General features: G+C 41.1%; 1 protein-coding gene across 11 annotated transcripts in view; it reads right to left on the bottom strand.

The window, feature by feature from the left end:
* The window catches only part of LOC147034931 (DNA (cytosine-5)-methyltransferase 3A-like), a 516,888-nt gene that overhangs the window by 398,634 nt on the left and 98,906 nt on the right, over nt 1-19,348 (bottom strand). The window lies entirely within an intron of this gene.

The raw sequence follows: 19,348 nt of genomic DNA, 5'->3' as shown, positions 1-19,348 counted from the left end.
ATTCATTAAATATGATGTCAACAGTGCTGACAGAGTTATAGTTCTTTTCTCCATTTTTTTGGGGGGGAAGGGGGGTTGGAAATCACTTAAAACATGTAAATATGCCAAAAAAAATCGAAATTTTGTTGAAAAAAAAGTTGCAAAAATTTTTTTTTCTCTAACTATTTTTTTGGGGGGGTTGGAAATCACTAAAAAACATGTAGAAATGCAAACAAATTTTTTTCTTTTTTTTCGGGGGGGGTAACAATTTTTTTTGGGGTGGGTTGGAAATCACTTAAAATGTAGAAATGCAAAAAACAATTTTTTTTCTCAAACATTTTTTTTTGGGGGGGGGGTTGGAAATCACTTAAAATGTTGAAATGCAAAAAACAATTTTTTTTCTCTCACAATTTCTTTGGGGGGGTTGGAAATCACTTAAAACATGTAGAAATGCAAAAAAAAAAAAATTCTCTATTTTTTGGGGGGGTAACAATTTTTTTGGGGGGGGGTTGGAAATCACTTAAAACATGTGGAAATGCAAAAAATAAATTCTCCAACAATTTTTTTTTGGGGGGGTAACAATTTTTTTGGGGGTTGGAAATCACTTAAAACATGTAGAAATGCAAAAAAAAAATTCTCTCGCAATTTTTTTTGGGGGGGTAGGTTGGAAATCACTTAAAACATGTAGAAATGCAAAAAAAATATTTCTCCAACAATTTTTTTTTGGGGGGAGGTAACAATTTTTTGGGGGGGGGGTTGGAAATCACTTAAAACATGTAGAAATGAAAAAAAAAAATTTTCTCTAAATTTTTTTTTGGGGGGGGACCAAGTCCAAAATTTAATGGCATTATCCTTGGACCATACCTAACCCCCCCCACCAAGTTTCGTCGCAATCCGTCGAGGAGTTTTTCCGTAATACTGTCCACAAACAAACAAACAAACAAACAAACAGAAAGGGGTGAAAACAGTAACCTCCATCCATCTTCGAAGATGGCGAAGGTTAAAAATGTTACGCTGTTGATGTGATAACTGCAATGTCACTCAGACATCACAGAACCCAACTGACAAGTATCCATTTGATTGGTAGCTGACCTGTACAATCATTCATACTCGTTAAGCGCAAACCTTGGTCTGCAGTTGTTAGAGAATGAGCTGGATTCGGCACCACTCACAACATACCTACACGAAAGGAAAGGAAACCCAAAGGTGTATCCTGGCATTGGTGACCATGACAGGATCTGTCAGTGGTAAAAGACTTTACTGTGTCACAGAAACAGCAGATGAGGAAGCTCCTTTTACATGGCAGACGACATGTAAGCCACGGTACTGCAGTTGTGATCTGAGTTCAAATTGACCGCTCATCCATCTGCCATGGAGTTTGACAAGTAGATTGAGCGAGGCAAGCAGCTTGGACTGAAGAGAGAGACACCAATGGCATTTATTAAAGAACAGCAAGAGGCTGCAAAGGAAGATAAGGCTTGGGAACATGAGGAAAGAAAAACAGAGCATGAGGAACATGCACGCAAAGTGGAGGCGGAGTGTGGTGAACGCGCCTGGAAAGCCGAACGTATGAAGGAGGAAATGCGAATGAAGATTGAATTGGCAAGAATACAGTTAGAGATTGAAGCAGCTGCACATGCTTGTACCGCACCTGACAATGGTGATGTACGAGTAATGGCAAACGAGCCGAAGCTCCCAACATTTGAGGAGAAATCCGATGAGCTGTCCGCGTACCTTGAGAGATTTAAGCGCTTCACTGTGAGTCAACATTGGAACAAAGAAGACTGGGCAGTTAGTCTCAGCCCCCTTCTGACTCCAGGTGGATGGCAGTGCGCCCTCGGAGAATGCTCACGACTATGATTGCTTTAAAGTGCCCTAGATGAAGAGGTATGAACTTACAGAGGAGGAATATCACTGGAGGTTCAGAGAAATTAAACCAGACGAAGGTGAAATTGTGTTTCAGTTTGTGACACATTGGAGACACATGGTTTGTGACATGTTTCAGTTTGTGACACACGGTGCTTCACACAATGGACTTTGATGGCAAAGTGTGAACGCAGCTTTGAAGCATTAATCAACTTGTTGCTTCACGAACAGTTCCTTCGTGTGTGTTCTATGGACATGGCTCTGTTCATACTTGAGAGAGTAACTCAGAACACGGAAACAATGACAACCTTGGCTGAGCAGTATATTGAAGCACATGAAGGGTGTATTACTGGGAGGTCAGTCAAGAAGAAGGACGTCACAATGAAACCAAGGTCGGACAGCCCCAAGTTAGTCAAATGCGAGAGTGAATGCTTCTATTGTAACAACTAAGTCCAAATGATGGCCGAATATCAACCGAGGAAGGCAGCTCAGATGACGTTGCAACAGACGGCAGCCAGAGCGGTGCAGGACTTCCAGAGGAAAGATGTTATGTGCAGAGCAGAGCCGAAAGAGCAGTCTGCAACAGCTGTGCAAATGTCCTGAAGAGATCTGGGTGAAAAAAATGAGAATTTCAGTGAACACCTATGGTCTTCAGCAGTTGTGAGGACACCACCGCTGGCATCGCCACGGCAACACCACCGTGGATGAAGGCTACGTGGGTTCACTGAAAGTGACAGTACTGCAATATAGTGAAGCTGTGAAGCAAGACTTGGTGACTACAAGGCAGATGACTGACAAGGTCTACTCCTGCAAGCTGATTGATAGTACATTACGTCACTATCCAGTTGCATGTGGACCCACTGTACGATGTAGGAGAGGTAGAGGTCATGTGCATGGAGGACTCCATTTGTGATCTGGTGATCAGTAATACACCGGGAGCAAGAGAGGTCAAGGATCCAGACCCAAATTGGATTCCACAGCTGGCACAAGCAGCAGTGGCCAGGGTACAGATCAAGCGCAACAAGGATGACATCAAACCATTGAGGGTGTCACAATTTTACATCCTCAAGGTGACTGTGCAAGAGCTCGAGCAAGCTCAGAAGGAAGGTGTTTCACTTCATAGGTTGTGGAAGGAGGTGCAGGATAACAGAGATCAACAGACATGGGACAAGAGCAAGTACAGACTCGAAGTCCACAAATGTATCTTCCACCATATCTACGCAACTGACAAAACCGAGGTGAAACAAATCATGGTTCTGACTCAATATCGGGAGGCCAAGATGAAATTGGCACATGAATCAATTGTTGGAGGTCATCATGGAGCAAAGAAGACAACCAACAGAGTAACCAGAAACTTCCATTGGTCAGGGATAACCAGTGATGTCAGCAGATTCTGCAAGTCCTGCGACATCTACCAGAGGACCATCCCCAAAGGGAGGGTTTCCAAGGTACCATTGGGAACCATGCCATTGATAGAGGATCCCTTTTGCAGAGTGACCATGGACCTGATAGGACTGTTGCCCCCAGTGTCTGATAAGGGCAACTGGTACATCTTGACCATTGTGGACGACGCCACTAGGTACTCTGAAGCAATTGCTCTCCCCAAGATTGAGACGGAGAGAGTCGCGGAAGCACTGCTGGAAGTCTTCTCCCGATTCGGACTCCCACAAGAGGTACTGAGCGACCGAGGTACTCAATTTACATCGGACTTGATGAAGGAGGTGTCGACTCATTGCGGTGAAGAAATTCTTCACGACATCATATCACCCAAGGTGCAATGGACTTTGTAAACGGGTCAATGGAGTTCTGAAGAGCATGCTGAGAAAGATGTGTGAAGAGTGACCACGTAATTGGGACAGGTACCTGCAGGCGATGCTGTTTGCTTTCAGAGAGGTGCTTCAAGCAAGTACTCGGTTCTGACCATTTAAGCTACTCTATGGATGAACTGTAAAAGGGCCCATGCAGTTGTTGAAGGAACTGTGGACTGGAGTGAATACGTCGGAGGTTCATAATGTCGACCAATATGTCTTTGACTTGCGTAATCAACTGGAGGACACTTGTCGACTGGCACAAGAAAGTCGTCTACACGCAGCTCAAAGCAGTCAGAAGCATTTCCATCATTAGAAAACCAGAGACAGAAAGTTCAAGGTTGGAGACAGAGTTTTATTGCTTCTACCAACGGAGTACAACAAGTTGATGCTCCAATGGCAAGCATCACATGAAGCACAGGAAGTAGTCAATCAGATGTATGACAAGATCTGTGTCAAAGGCAAGCCCAAAATTTACCTTGCCAACCTTTTGAAGTTGTATCATGAGAGAGCTGACAAAGCAGCTGATGTCATGTTACAACCAGATGTGGCCAGTATGGGGGTCATCAACCCAGAGCTGGATGGTGATAAAGAATGTGTCTTGGCGAATGAAGACTTGCTGGAATTGAGACCCAGAGCTGACGGAGAGACACACAAGGATGTCAACATCAGTGATGATCTGCCAGCAAGGCAAGGAGAGGAAGTCCAGGAGTTACTCCAGGAGTTTGTGGATGTCTACACCGGAATCCCAGGTACTACCAACCTGGAGGAGCATAAGATTGAGACCACCACGAATGAGCCAGTCAGAGTGAAGTAGCGCCAAATGCCGTGTGCTATGCAAGCTGTGATCAAGGAGAAAGTGCAAGCTATGCTGGAAGCAGATAACATTGAATCAACAAAAGCAGCCTACAACTCGCCGGTGGTGATTGTGAGGAAAAAGGATGGATCCAACCGTTTCTGCATTGACTTTCTGAGATTGAACTTGGTCACAAAGTTTGACACTGAACCCATGGGGAACCCTGAAGGTATCATGGCAAAGCTGAAGCGAGATCAGTATTTTACAAAGATTAACCTCAGCAAAGGTTACTGGCAGATTCCTATGGAGGAAGTCTCAAAGGAAAAGACAGCATTTGTAACCTCAGATGGCTGCTACCAATTTAAGATGTCGTTTGGCTTGGAAAACTCAGCGGCAACCTTCAATTGAATGATGAGGAAGATACTGCAGAATTTACATAACATCGACCACGACGTGGATGACATCGTGACGCACACGGTCAGATGGGGAGACCATATCAAAACACTGCAGTAACTTTTTGAGCAGATCAGGGAAGCCGGTTTGACTCTTCAGTCTTCCAAGTGTTGCAATGTATTTCACACACTGGAGTTTGTGAAACACTGAGTGGGAAAGGGTAAGGTACAGATGAAGGAAGTGATACTCATCTGCATCAGGAACACCCCCAGTACCGATGACCAAAAGACAGGTGAGATCAATACTGGGCTTGGCGTGGTGCTATGGGAGGTTCATACCGAACCACGCAGACAAAGTTGTGCCCCTCACCAAAAAAGGGTCAGCCAAACCAGATTCCAGGGGAGGCATTCCAATAGAGGGTATTTTAAAGGATCAAGAACCCTCTTTGCAAGGTCTCTGCACGACGGATGCCCGACTTTGCCAGACCATTCATTGTGCAAGCGGATGCATCCAACGTCGGAATCGGAGCTGTGTTGTTGCAGAAATACGAGGACGGAGTCTTTCCTGTAATGTATGCCAGCAAGAAAGTTCTGGCTCTGGAAAGGGCGATAAATTGTGAATGTCTCGCTATCATGTTTGCCATTAAGAAATTCCAGAAATTCCAGAATTCCATCCATGGATGAGAGTTCATCATCCTAACTGATCATCAGCCCCTGTCACACATACAGAAGTGCAAGATTGACAGTGTGAGGATAATACAGTGGGCGTTGTTCCTACAGAATTATCAGTTATGTATTCAAGCCATTAAGGGATCCGAGAATGTGGGAGCTGATTGCATGAGTCAACTGTGATTGTTTATTTTTGGTTTGTGTTTGCACCCTCTAATTTTAACTGACTTTTTTTTTTTAAATGTATTTGCAAAAATATATTTTTCAAAATCAAAAATAATCAAATCAAATTCAAAATCAAAAAATCAAAAATATTTTTCTATAGGTGGGGCATATTTGTCAGTTAAAAGCGAGATGTTATGGACAGTAAGCATTGGTTGTAGTATTTGTGGATAAGCAATGATAAATGCCGATAAAGTGAAAATTGCAATTGACGGTTATACATTATGTTAGAAGAAAAAAAATGCTGCAGCTTTCATCGGTGAATTGTTTTAGAAACTGCTTGATGTAATGAGCTAACTTTGACTGCGGATGGCAGTATTGTACTGCAAACTGCTTGGTGAGATTCATGAAGATTCTGGAATGTTCTGAGACGAAACTTCCAGTATTGATGAGAATCACATTTGCTGGAAGACATGGGATTATTCTGTGTTACTACATAAACCCGCGAGAAGGAAATGTAGAGAGACGGGTGACATGTGACGAGATGTGTGTATCGATCATCCCCGTGCTCAAGTTAACTCTGATGAGTGAACAAGGTGTTAATATCCCGAGTGCTTGTTAACGTGTGGAGCTGATTATAATCAGCTTGATTAAAATTCATGAAGACAGTGTTTTCGGGAAAGAACTCCTTTGATCTCAATCACCATGGGCGGGCCAGCGCACGAGAGAGAACAACGCAATGCGAGTCGATCAATGGACAGCCCCGATGGACAATGCAAGGACATTGAGTGAGACAAAGGCGACAGGACACGATCGTTCGACAACCCGGGTGAATACACGTGTGTTGGGCCGGCAGGACAGGGAAACTGGGTGGAAACAACTCAACACAGGAATCATTGTTGGACATTTTTTGTAAAGGTGAACTTCCTCATTTGACTCTGTGTCTGTTTATTTGAGAAACAAGTTTCGAAAACGTTACGCTGTTGATATGGTAACGGTAACATCACTCAGAAGAAGTCACAGACCCCAACTGACAAAGATCCATTTGATTGGTAGCTGACCTGTATGATCAGTCACACTCATGAAATGCATACTTTGGTATATATATATATATATATATATATATATATATATATATATATATATATATATATATATATATATATATATATATATATATATATATATATATATATATTCTCCTTGTGATGGGATGAGGGATATCCCTCGAAGGCCGATACTGTCCAATGTCCATGGTGCGATCAGCACAACATGAACTTGCCAAGTGGTTGGGAGAGGTATTACAACCAGTATTGGATTCACTTTCTCATTCCGTGGTGAAGGATTCCTTCACATTTTCAGAATCGATTCACTTCACATTTGCAGGTCCCATTCGCACATCTGGCGCGACATGGCCGAGCTGCGGAATTGCCTCGCACCGAATCGAGGATATTCCACTCGAATGCATTTGTGATCTTACCTCATCCTTGCTTAGGAGGTGTCAATCTGTCGCCAAAGATAGAAGAGGTCCAATCAAGTACTAATATTAACCTCATCTGTGAAGCTCATTCTTTTGTTTGTGCACTTTAAGTCAGTTTAACTTCCGGTTCTGGTTCCGGTTCCGTTTCTGGATTTTGAGCGACGGTGGCGGTTCCTCTTCAGGGTCTCTGCTGACTTTCTCAAAGATAACATATCCGGTCATTTTTGTCGCGTTTTAACTGTCATTTTGTTTTCTCTGTGTTTACTGTGTGTTTCTCATTCGGTCTTGTGTTAAAACTTGTGCTAATTGTTGAGTCTTCGTTGTCTTTTCATTTCGGGATTTCTTGATGCAGTTGCGAAACCAATGGTACTTAACAGAAACTTATTCCCGTTTGTGTGCATGACCGTTTTATTGTATTTTCACCTTATTACCATCGGTTTTTATTTTCGCCACTTTTCCATCCACCCTCCTTCTATCCCTCTCAACGATACAATCTATTTCATGTCTTAAAATATTTTTTTAAAATACAACAAAAAAATACCTTTCCCTCACTTAATACTTTCCCCATGTAACCACGTGCCTTGCTGTCCCAACTCTTCTTACTCCTTCTTCCAATCTCCCATCTTCTCTCTCTCCTTGGTTACTCACTCCTCCAGAAAGACAGACCTGACCCTCGTCCTTTCAGCAGAGTTGCTCTCTTCATCAAAGATTATTCCTCACTCTCCATGCACTGCCCTCTCTCCCCTACACCCCCAGGAATACCTCTGGCTGTGGCTTCCCCTCCAGTACCACCTCATGTTTATATGTGTGCTGTATCATCCACCAAACAGTGATGACTCAATTAACATCTCGCTCTCTGAAAACATGGACCAACTTCTACCCTCAATTTCCAACTCTCTCTTCCTCATATGTGGTGACTTCAAATGCCATCATGCCAGTTGGCTAGGTGTGGGTACCTCTCTCTCCTGCCATGGCACTTCAGCAAAAGACTTCTTTGACTCATTGCGACTGACACAATCTGTCAACTTCCCAAAATAGATCTCAACCAACAGTACTCCATCTCTTCTGGATCTGATTTTGACCAATCTCTCTTAAAATATCTGCTGTTCTTCCTCCACTTCAATTGGTTCATCTGACCACATGCTTGTCAAAGTAGACATCTCTCTGGCTGTTATTAGAGAATCACCTCAGCACCGTCGAGTCTGGCATTTCACTCAGGCCGACTGGCAGGGACTTCAAGCAGCCATCAAACTTCTACACTGGTTTCCCATCTCTACTTCCTCTGACATCAACTCATCATGGCAATTCTTTCAAAGAAACTTGCTCTCTCACATGCACAGATTTATCCCATCCCGTCTTCTGTTGTCCTACCCTTCCTCCCGCTCATGGTACACTGAAACTTGTGGTGAGGCACTTGTCCTGAAACAACTTGCCTTCGCCTCATGGAAGGCTAATCCAACAGAAGGTAATCTCAGTTCCTTCTACAAAGCTCGCAAAAAGTAAGTGTCTACTTACTCTCAGGAGAGACAGAAAACTACATATTTTGATGCTCAAGTCTGAACTCTCAAGCCTGTCTCCCTCCTCCAAATCCTGGTGGTGTCTAGTTAAGTCTGTTTCTGGTGTATGTTCCCCCTGCCCCCCATCCACTCCCTTATCTCAAAGGGTGGTACAGCTGACACTGCATGTGAAAAACCTCAATGCCGAAACTCCATGTTTGCTTCTAAATTGTGTGCCCCAAACCCATCGTACCTAGTCATACCCAGCTGGTCCTGGTCCTTTCTGAACCAACCTTACCCAGTCACACCCAGCTGGTCCTGGACTCTGTGTCTTTTTCTCCTGACAAAGTGGAGAGTTTGTTGTCAAACCTTGACTCAGATTCTGCAACCGGTCCAGATGGCATCAGCCCACGTGTCCTAAAAACCTGCTCTGATGCTCTTGCTCACCATCTCTTTATTATATTCACCCTCTCATTTACTCAAGTTCATCTGCCGTCTGCTTGGAAATCAGCAAACATGACCACTCTGCATAAAAAAGGTACAAGAACAGATACCTGCAAATACAGACCAATCAGCCTTCTATCAATCAGCAAGGATATGGAATCCATCATTGGTTCAGACAATAAATCCTTTGTATTCTCCATGGCTTGATTTCCGATCATCAATTTGGATTCAGACAAGATCACTCTACCCTGGATATGCTGCTTCTGCTCTCCCAACAATGGATGGAGGTCCTCAATGCCAGACATTAAATCAGAACCATCTCCCTAGGCATATCGTGTGTTTTCGATACGGTGTGGCACCCTGCCCTGCTTACCAAAATCTTTTCCTATGGTATCAAAGGACATCTGCACTCATGGATCGCAGACTCCCTCTCCTGTCACAGCCAACATGTGGCTCTCAATGGAGTTCTACCATTCCCTCTTCCTGTCCATGAGGTAGTTCCTCAAGGTAGCATTCTGGGCCCTGTTCTTTTTTCTGGTTTTCATCAATGATCTCTCCGAGTCTTGGGAAAATCCTCTATGTCCCTTTGCTGATGACTCCCCCCTCTGCCGTATCATCGGTCACCCCTCAGACCGGCAAGCAGCAGCTTCTTCGCTCACTGCAGATCTGGATAAAATCACAAACTGGTCCAACACGTGGAACATGTCTTTCAATCCGGACAAATCTCACACTCTCACTATGTCTCTCCAAAAGGACCATTTAGAAACCTCCCCCCCCCCATCCACTTTCTCAACAATCCTTTGGAAGAAGTCCTTTCTTTCAAGCTTCTGGGTCTCACTATCTGCCATGACCTTTCCTGGGAAAGCCACATTTCAAACCTCGCCTCCAAAGCCAGTAGCCGACTGAGAATTATCCGTCATGCAAAGTTCTTTCTTGGCACACCTGAGCTCCTGACCACTTACATAGCTTTTGTCCACAGCCTGATGGAGTACTGCTCTCCCCTCTGGACTGGTGCTCCTGCCTCCCACCTTTCTCGGCTTCACGCTGTGGAAACCAAGGCATTTCGGATCATTGGCATCTCCCGCAATGAGGCTGAGTCTTTGCGCCTCTCACTCAATCACCGCAGGTTGGTCTGTGGTCTTTCTGTCTTCTACCGTCTCCTCTCCAGCCTCACGCCCCCTCCCCCCTGCTCTCTCTGCGATTTGTCCCCACCACATTTCCGCAGGGCGCTCAAGGTCCGCCAACAACCCCCTTCTGGTAAAATTAACAAAATCACGAATCACTGCTCACCTTCACTCTTTCATTCCTCTTTTTCCCCACCTTTGGAATAAACTCCCTCACTCTATTCAATCCCATTCTTCCCTCCAGGCCTTCAAAACAGCTGTTCACCACCACCTCTTATCATCTCCTATCTAAATCCTCGATCTTTTCTACCCCCGTTAATCCACCCAAGCCCACCTCCTTCAAATTCCCTGCTTTCCTTCCTAAAAGTCCCTGTAATGTCCATCTTGTATTCCCCACATTCCCCGTCCCATCCCTCTCCCTTCCACAGATCTCCTAATGTCTCTGTTGGCACTGTTTTGTCCTTCCCACTCCCACCCCTCTTACCTCATGCCCCCCTTGCTGTGCGTTGTGTGTTCGCTCTCACATGAGCCTCGACAAGGTATACAAAAAAAAAAAAGCTTTTGTCCACAGCCTGATGGAGTACTGCTCTCCACTTGGGCTGGTGCTCCTGCCTCACCTTTCTCGGCTTCACGCTGTGGAAACCAAGGCATTTAGGATCATTTAGGACCCGAAAGTCTCTGTATTGTCCATCTTGTTTTCCCTGTGGACACTGCACCATCCCTCTCCCTTCCACAGATCTCCTCATGTCTGTTCCCCACTGTTTTTTCCTTCCTCCTCCCACCCCTCTTGTCTCCTGGCCCCTTGTTGTGCATTTCTGTGTGTTAGCTCTAATACGAGCCTTGACAATGTATACAAAATAAGAAAAAATAAAAAGTGAGAAGGTGTTTCATAATGCCGATTCACAATGCAAATGTTTTCATCCGTGGGAATGTTGTTTCTGGGAAATAATCAGCTTTGAATAAATTAATAATAAAACAATTGCTTCTTTCATCAAATGAGTTTAAATTTATGTAAATCAATGAAACAAAAATCCTCAATGCTACATTATAGAAGTTTGAAGCTCTTCATTAATGTTTTGGCATCACTTTGGCCTGCTCATTGTTTCCACCTGAACAATTGGCTCATGATGTTCAAAACCCAGGTTCAAATCTCATTTACTGTTTGTATTTGTCTATTAATTGTCTACCCACCTCGTTGTAATTCCCCCTAAGGTAACTAATTGTCTTTGCCCTGCATGCAGATTATACACAAGCTCCATTATGAGCCTTGGGCTGGTCTCAAAAACCAGCCCTATAATGGACGCCGTCCATCATTTCAAATGATTGCTTGAAAAAGACAAAACCACTCACAGCCAATGAGACCTTTGTTCATAGCTCTGTGGAATGTTTTTGTTTGCATTGTCAAGGCTTGTGTAGGAGCTCAAAGTAAGGAGTAGGCTACTGGTGTCCTCTCTGTGCGAGTGCCACTGGATCACATTTGTCTGTCCTGTAATATGTGGAATCTAAATCTCTCAACATTACTGGTATTTCCCACAACGAGGCTGAAGCACTGCATGGTCTGTTGCTCTCAAATCCCAGCCAGATCTGTTGACATTGCAATTTTCTTTTCACCACCTCTCCTACAATCTAGCTGCCTTTGCTATCTCAACCGCCAGATGGTCCCTAACTCTTGCAGGACACACACATTTTTCAACTCGCTCCCTTCTGGTTAAACTACCAAAATCTGACTTACTGCATATTTCAGCTCTCTTGTTCCTCTTTTCTTCCATTTGTGGAATCACTTTCCTGAGGCGAGTCAATCAATTCTTCCCTCCAAGACTTCAGGAAGGCAGTGCAATCCCATCTCATGTAATCCCCATACATAACAATATTTTCGACCCCCTTATAACTCCACTTAACCAAATTATCTTCCTTCTCAATTAGTTTCTTCCTCTTCTCTCTCTTTTCTTATCCTGTTTGTTCATTTCCTTGCTTGTTTTATCCAACTATTGCGTCCAACTTTCTCGCTCTTCCACAATCCTTGACTTTGTATAAAAAAACTACTGCCCCACTGTTGGTGTGTTTCCTATTTACCCTCTGCCAGGGCATGGCATTGACATTAGACACGGCGGCCATTGCCACGATGCCTTCCTGTTTGGCTGCAATGCCGTTACAAAAATTATTGGGTATATGGCCACTCTGGCTGTATCTTCCTTAATTCCAAACGCGATGCACTCTTTCCTTTTTTTCTATTACAGAAAGCATTACCGGTGAAAGTGGGGCATATATATGTATATATATATATATATATATATATATATATATATATATATATATATATATATATATATATATATATATATATATATATATATATATATATATATATGGTAGTCGATATAGTCGAAAAAAAAAATCTCAAAAATTTTTTTTTCAGATTTTTCTTTTTGTACCCTTATTATCAGTATTTCCGTCGATATGTTTGTCTGTCTGTCTGTTGGCTGCTCTGAGAGCACCCTTATTCTGGACATTTCCATCTATCTGTCTGTCCGCAAAAATTTGGATAAGCCTCGGGGCTAAACCACTCAACCGATTACAATGAAATTTGGTAGGTAGGACAAATATTTCTGGAAATTGTGTGCTTTCGAATATGGGACCCCGGGCCCTAGCATCAGCCGTTTAAAGTGGTCAAAAAATCGAAAAAAAAAAAAAAAATAGAAAAATCGAAACATTGTTCTGTTGCTTAATCTATCTCGCTCCCTTCATGCCAATTTGCAGGCCAAACAAAAAATATTTGTAGGAGGAGATAGGTTTTGGCCGAGTACATGTCAAACATTTCAGAAACGGTTAATTGCGAATATCTCGAAGAAAAAGTCTGATTTTCATGAAACTTGGGTGAAATGTGTACAATGTGGCTCACATGTACACAGAAATTAATGGTTGCTATGCACACCTCCCTTGCTTTGCAACAGCTAAAATACTTCATCGTACATCGTACAGTTATTGTGGACTGTACAAAAAAAACAATAGCTCTGAAACTGGACCTCCGAGAGACCTGTTTTTTTGTGCCGAAGGAGAATGTCTTACAGCATCATATAAAAAATAAAATCTTGAGCGAATAGATAAATGGAATTACCAGGGCTGCCATTTGTTAGAGTCTCTTTGGAAACATGCCTGAAATTTCACAAGGCGGGTTTCTGGGCGCAAACTGAGAGGGCTGTGATAATCATATTTATTGTGCTAAATTGATTGATAGCATGTACATGAATATCGGCTAGTCGCGTCGGCCAGTTTTCCATCTCGAGCGAGCAGCCATGTCACCTACTGGCTTGTTTGTATGTATGTCTGCTCGGTCCAGTGCTCCGTTAATACAATGGCGATTTCGATGAAACTTGGTTGGTAGGTTCATACCATGACCTAGTTGTGTGCAAATGAGAACCGTTGCTCTGGACACCACCGTTGCCGAGCAACGGGACTTTGAACTTTTTGAAAAATCATAAAAAAATATATTTTTTCGAAAATCAAAAATCGGGCCATGAGTGACTGGGGGCATTACATTCAGCCATATTGTCAAAAATTTCCAGCTGGATCCTATGAAAACTGTCGGAGAAGATAGACTTTGAATGAACCCTGGTCGAAAACAATAAAAACACGAAGTTCGTTATATCTCAGAGACTATGAGTCAAATATACATGAAACTGGTATGGTGGGTTCATGGTATGTCCTAGTCACGTGTGAGAAAGAACCGTTGCTATGGACCCATCCATTGCCTAGCAACGGCCGACTACCCCATGTTCACCTACCGGCTTGTATATGTGTGTGTGTGTGTATGTGTGTGTGTGTGTGTGTGTATATATGTGTGTATATGTGTGTGTGTGTGTGTGTATATATATATATATATATATATATATATATATATATATATATATATATATATATATATATATATATATATATATATATATATATATGTGTATGTGTATGTGTATGTGTATGTGTATGTGTATGTGTATGTGTATGTGTATGTGTATGTGTGTATGTGTATGTGTATGTGTATGTGTATATATATATATATATATATATATATATATATATATATATATATATATATATATATATATATATATATATATATATATATATATACTGTATATGTATACATCGATATGTATGTATATATACACATATATATGTATATATCAAGTCGTATAACACCAGGCGGTTGACTCAGCCTGTCATCCTTCCGAGGTCGGCGAAATGAGTACCAGTGTACTGGGCCGGTGTATACCCCGGTTAAAAAATAGGTGTACCAGATCCCTGTGCCGTAAGCGGCGACTACGGTTGCGTCAGGAAGGGCATCCGGTGTAAAACATGTGCCAAATCACTATGCGGATCATATGGATGATCCGCTGTGGCGACCCTTAACGGGAGCAGCCGAAATAAGAAGAAGAAGATAGATATATATATATATATATATATATATATATATATATATATATATATATATATATATATATATATATATATATATATATATATATATATATATATATATATATATATATATATATATATATATATATATTATGCAGAAATACCGGGTGTAGTGGCGTGCGCCTGTAATCCGGCTACTCGGAGGCTTGGGTTGGAGGATCGCTTGAGGACGGGAGCTCTGCGCTGGGCCGCGCTATGAGAGGGTGGAAGGCAGCCGGGAATCATGGTGAAACCCAATCCTTATCCCTGTGTCGTAAGAGGCGACCAAGGTTGCGTCAGGAAGGGCATGCGGCACAAAACGTGTGCCAAATCAGTATGTGGATCATAACGGATGATCTGCTGTGGCGACCCCTAATGGGAGCAGCCGAAAGACGAACAACAACATATACGATATGCAGAAACTGACTGTTCGGCAAGGGTTTGATTACCCCATTGTATACTGTCGGTATGTTGATGATAGTTTTGCTTTGTTTGAGTCTCGGACAGCATGTGACAATTTCCAGGCATGGATCATCATGAGTCTTTGGCCCTCTCACTCAATCAACGCAGGTTGGTCGGTGGTCTTTCTGTCTTCGACAGTCTCCTCTCCAGCCTCACCCTCCCCCCTGCTCTTTCTGCAATTTGTCCCCACCACATTTCCGCTGCACCTCACTATCTGCCATGACCTTTCCTGGGAAAGCCACATTTCAAACCTCGCCTCCAAAGCCAGACAAAGGTGCAGCGCTGAAGTTCACCACAGAGCTGGAATTGTCAAACACGTTACCGTTTTTGGACATGTTTTTTGATAGATCCAACCTTGGTTTCACAATATCCGTCTACCGGAAGCCGACTTTCACAGGGCAGTATACTCGGTGGGACTCCGACCGCTTCACCAGAAACAAAATCGCCTTGATCAATATCTTGGTTAACAGAGCACAGAGGATTTGTTCACCTTGTAATCTTCCTGCTGAAATTGACAAAATCATGAATATACTCGGTGAGAATGGTTATCCTGAGCTTTAGTTAAGAGATATGTGCACAAGTTTCTAAACACGATAAAAGATCGGAAGATTGGTCCGGACAAATGTCCAGTCTCTATCAGGATGCCCCGGAAAGGGCAATCATCACGAAGGTTTGAAGTACAAATCAAACATTTTGTATCCAACATGTTTCTGGCTGTGCAACCCCGAGTAATCTTTACCTCTCGCCGTTTGCTGACATCAGTCAACAAGGATGTGTCACCCACCTCACAAACCAGCAATATTTTTTATGAGTTTTAGTGCCGATGTGAAGCTCGGTACATGGGCCGCATAACACTAAATTGGCTGATCGGATCAAACAACACGTCCCTTTGGCGATTCGAAGAAAGATTGTGAGGGTTCGAACACAACCAGTGCGGGCATGCAGAAATATCCAGCATCCACCGGCCACTGTACCTGCTTCATCTGCCATTGCACAGCACCTGGTTGCCAACCTCATCTGTGCAGACCAGTACAATGCAGATATGTTCAGGATATTGAGCCGAGGTCGGAGCTCGTTTCATTTACGTATGTTGGAAGCAAACTTCATCCTCACCACCGATCCAATACGATGTCATCAAAAGGAATTTGTACGATCTCTGTGTCTCTTTCAGCATGGAAAGATCAAGGGAAGTACGGTAACAAATGGTGAATGGACCTCAGGAGAAACCCATTCCCCCTCTCTCCAGGAGGTGGTTGCAAACATCAATCTTCGACGAACTCTGCTCCAGCCAATGGGAGCTCGAGGTGAAGATGATGAGCCGACCAATGGGCATTCGGATTAACATGTATGATCTGGTTATATATATATATATATATATATATATATATATATATGTATATATATATGTATATATATATGGCATGTATATATATATATGGCATGTATATATATATATATATATATATATATATATATATATATATATATATATATATATATATATATATATATATATATATATATATATATATATATATATATATATATATATATATATATATGTATGTATATATATATATATATATATATATATATATATATATATATATGTATGTATATATATATATATATATATATATATATATATATATATATATATATATATATATATATATATATATATATATATATATATATATATATATATATATATATATATATATATATATATATATATATATATATATATATATATATATATATATATATATATATATATATATATATATATATATATATATATATATATATATATATATATATATATATATATATATATATATATATATATATATATATATATATATATATATATATATATATATATATATATATATATATATATATATATATATATATATATATATATATATATATATATATATATATATATATATATATATATATATATATATATATATATATATATATATATATATATATATATATATATATATATATATATATATATATATATATATATATATATATATATATATATATATATATATATATATATATATAGTGAGTCAGAAGTAGCGCCCGATTTCTGTCAGTTGATTGTTTGTTTGCCATTTGTATTACAGTAAACAAGAAGGTAGAAATAAATAAATGACATGTTTATCTAACCATTTATTCAAGAAAAAATTATTACCGAACTGTACTAAGCTGTTTTACTTGCAATTTTCAAAGTGCCCTCCCCCGTGATCGATGAACAATTGCAGCTGAGCAGGCACAGAGCGGCACACACGTCTGCAGAGTGCGATATCAATTTCCTCAAACTTTGCAGTGATTTGAGCCTTCAATTCCTGAATGGTACAAGGTTTTTCATGATAAACAAGGTCTTTCATGAGCCCCCAAAGAAAGAAATCTGGAGGTGTAAGGTCTGGGGAGCGTGCCAGCCACTCGACTGGACCGCGGCGGCCGATCTACTTTCTGGGATAAAATTAATAATCTGAAAGACAATTATTAACAACATGACTTCCCAGAAAGAATCTGACAGCTGAAAAAACAGAACTCGGGTGCTACTTTTGACTCACCTATATGTATATGTTGCTCTATTCGCCTTCAACAAAATTCTCCTTTGATGGTTCTATATTTTTTACAAGCTGTGATGATATTTTTAGGCTGCATTAACGGTGGGTCCCAGTACTTCAGTTTGCTTTACTCGTGCACACACCACTTCTGTAGGAAACATGTTGTTGATTGTGCCGCCCTAAATCAGGTATGTGTTTACATTGCGATAATGTATAAATGCAAAGTTGGTCAATATTTGAGAAAAGTAGGGAGCCATACAAAAAGCTTAAGTATCGCGAACCGCATTTGCTGTTAGGGTTTTTCCTGACAGCAATGGTGGAGTCATCATAAATCGTCATCATAAAATATGATGGCAATGGTGTGCGAGATTGTGAACTGCTTAAAAAAAAACTGGAGAAGAAGAAAAAGAAGAACAAGAAGAAGAGGAAGGAGAAGATAAAGCTGGATACAATAGTATACACGTTCAAAAAGAAAGCTGCAGTCGAAATATGTCCCGATGGCAAACCACATCGTCCCCGTTCCAAATCTGCATCCCATGATGGTGATGCTGAAGATGAAGATTAGTCTGACAATAATAATGACTATGATCTTGAGGAAGACAAAGATAGCAATAAAAGGTGTTGTGAAATTGAGGAGAGTGAGGATGTGGAGGAGGAGGAGGAGGAGGAGGAGGAGGAGGAGGAGGAGGAGGAGGAAGAGGAGGAGGAAGAGGAGGATGGAAATGCTGCTGATTGTTGAATAAATGAAAAGTTTGCGAAGTAAATGTTGATGGAAGCAATGATAAATTTATGCACCTGGTTTGCAATTTGGATGAATGAAAATACACGGCTCTTCAGAAAAAGCACAATTGAGAGTTGCTGCAATCCTTTGAATTTTGTTGTGATTAATTTCTTCATTTTGTGCACAATTTCAGCATGCTGTTCAGAAATCATCGTTTTTGGTAAAAAAAAAAAAAAAAATTCACAATTATTTGTATCTATTGCTGCATTTTTTATGTGGCCAGAAGAACCCATGAACTTTTTTTGCCATTTCAGCCTTGGTGCTCTTCATAAAGGTAAAACAAGCCATGCCCTTCAAACCGTGAATTCTGTGTCATGTCTCTGCCTTGAATAAAAAAGAAAGGTAAATATCAAAAAAAGAAAATGTTTCCTGCAATGAAAGAGTTCAATTTTTTTATCAGTCTTTTCATGGAGGACAAAACCAGGAATCCCAAAAAAAATACAATGATAAAAAATACACACACAACGCTGAGTCAGTCATACATGGAGAATAGCCATAAAATTGCAAGAAAAACCCAAAGATAAGAGACGCAATTTTATTAGTTCTTCCTTACTGTATCTTTTCTCTTCTTTAATGGCAACGATTATTCCCAAGTTCTTGTGGGGTTGTCTGGGGGAAGCTTGGCCCAAGGATTTCACAAACCAGATCACCAGGCCTGACGTTCGACGAACAAAGAACTTGGAATTTGGACATCGTGCCGGCGAAAACCTGCCTACCCTTCGTGAAGGACACAATGGGTCCATAACATCCACTAAATAATGCTGGTAGATGGGACTCCAAGTTTATCATCCCTCCGAGGGACGGCACACACATTGATGAATAGCCCTGCTTGTGAAACAC

This window comes from Eptatretus burgeri, chromosome 1, assembly GCF_056783735.1.
Source record: "Eptatretus burgeri isolate ZD-2024b chromosome 1, Ebu_testis_v1, whole genome shotgun sequence".
Lineage (NCBI taxonomy): Eukaryota > Metazoa > Chordata > Myxini > Myxiniformes > Myxinidae > Eptatretus > Eptatretus burgeri.
This window is presented reverse-complemented; position numbering and strand designations above follow the sequence as displayed.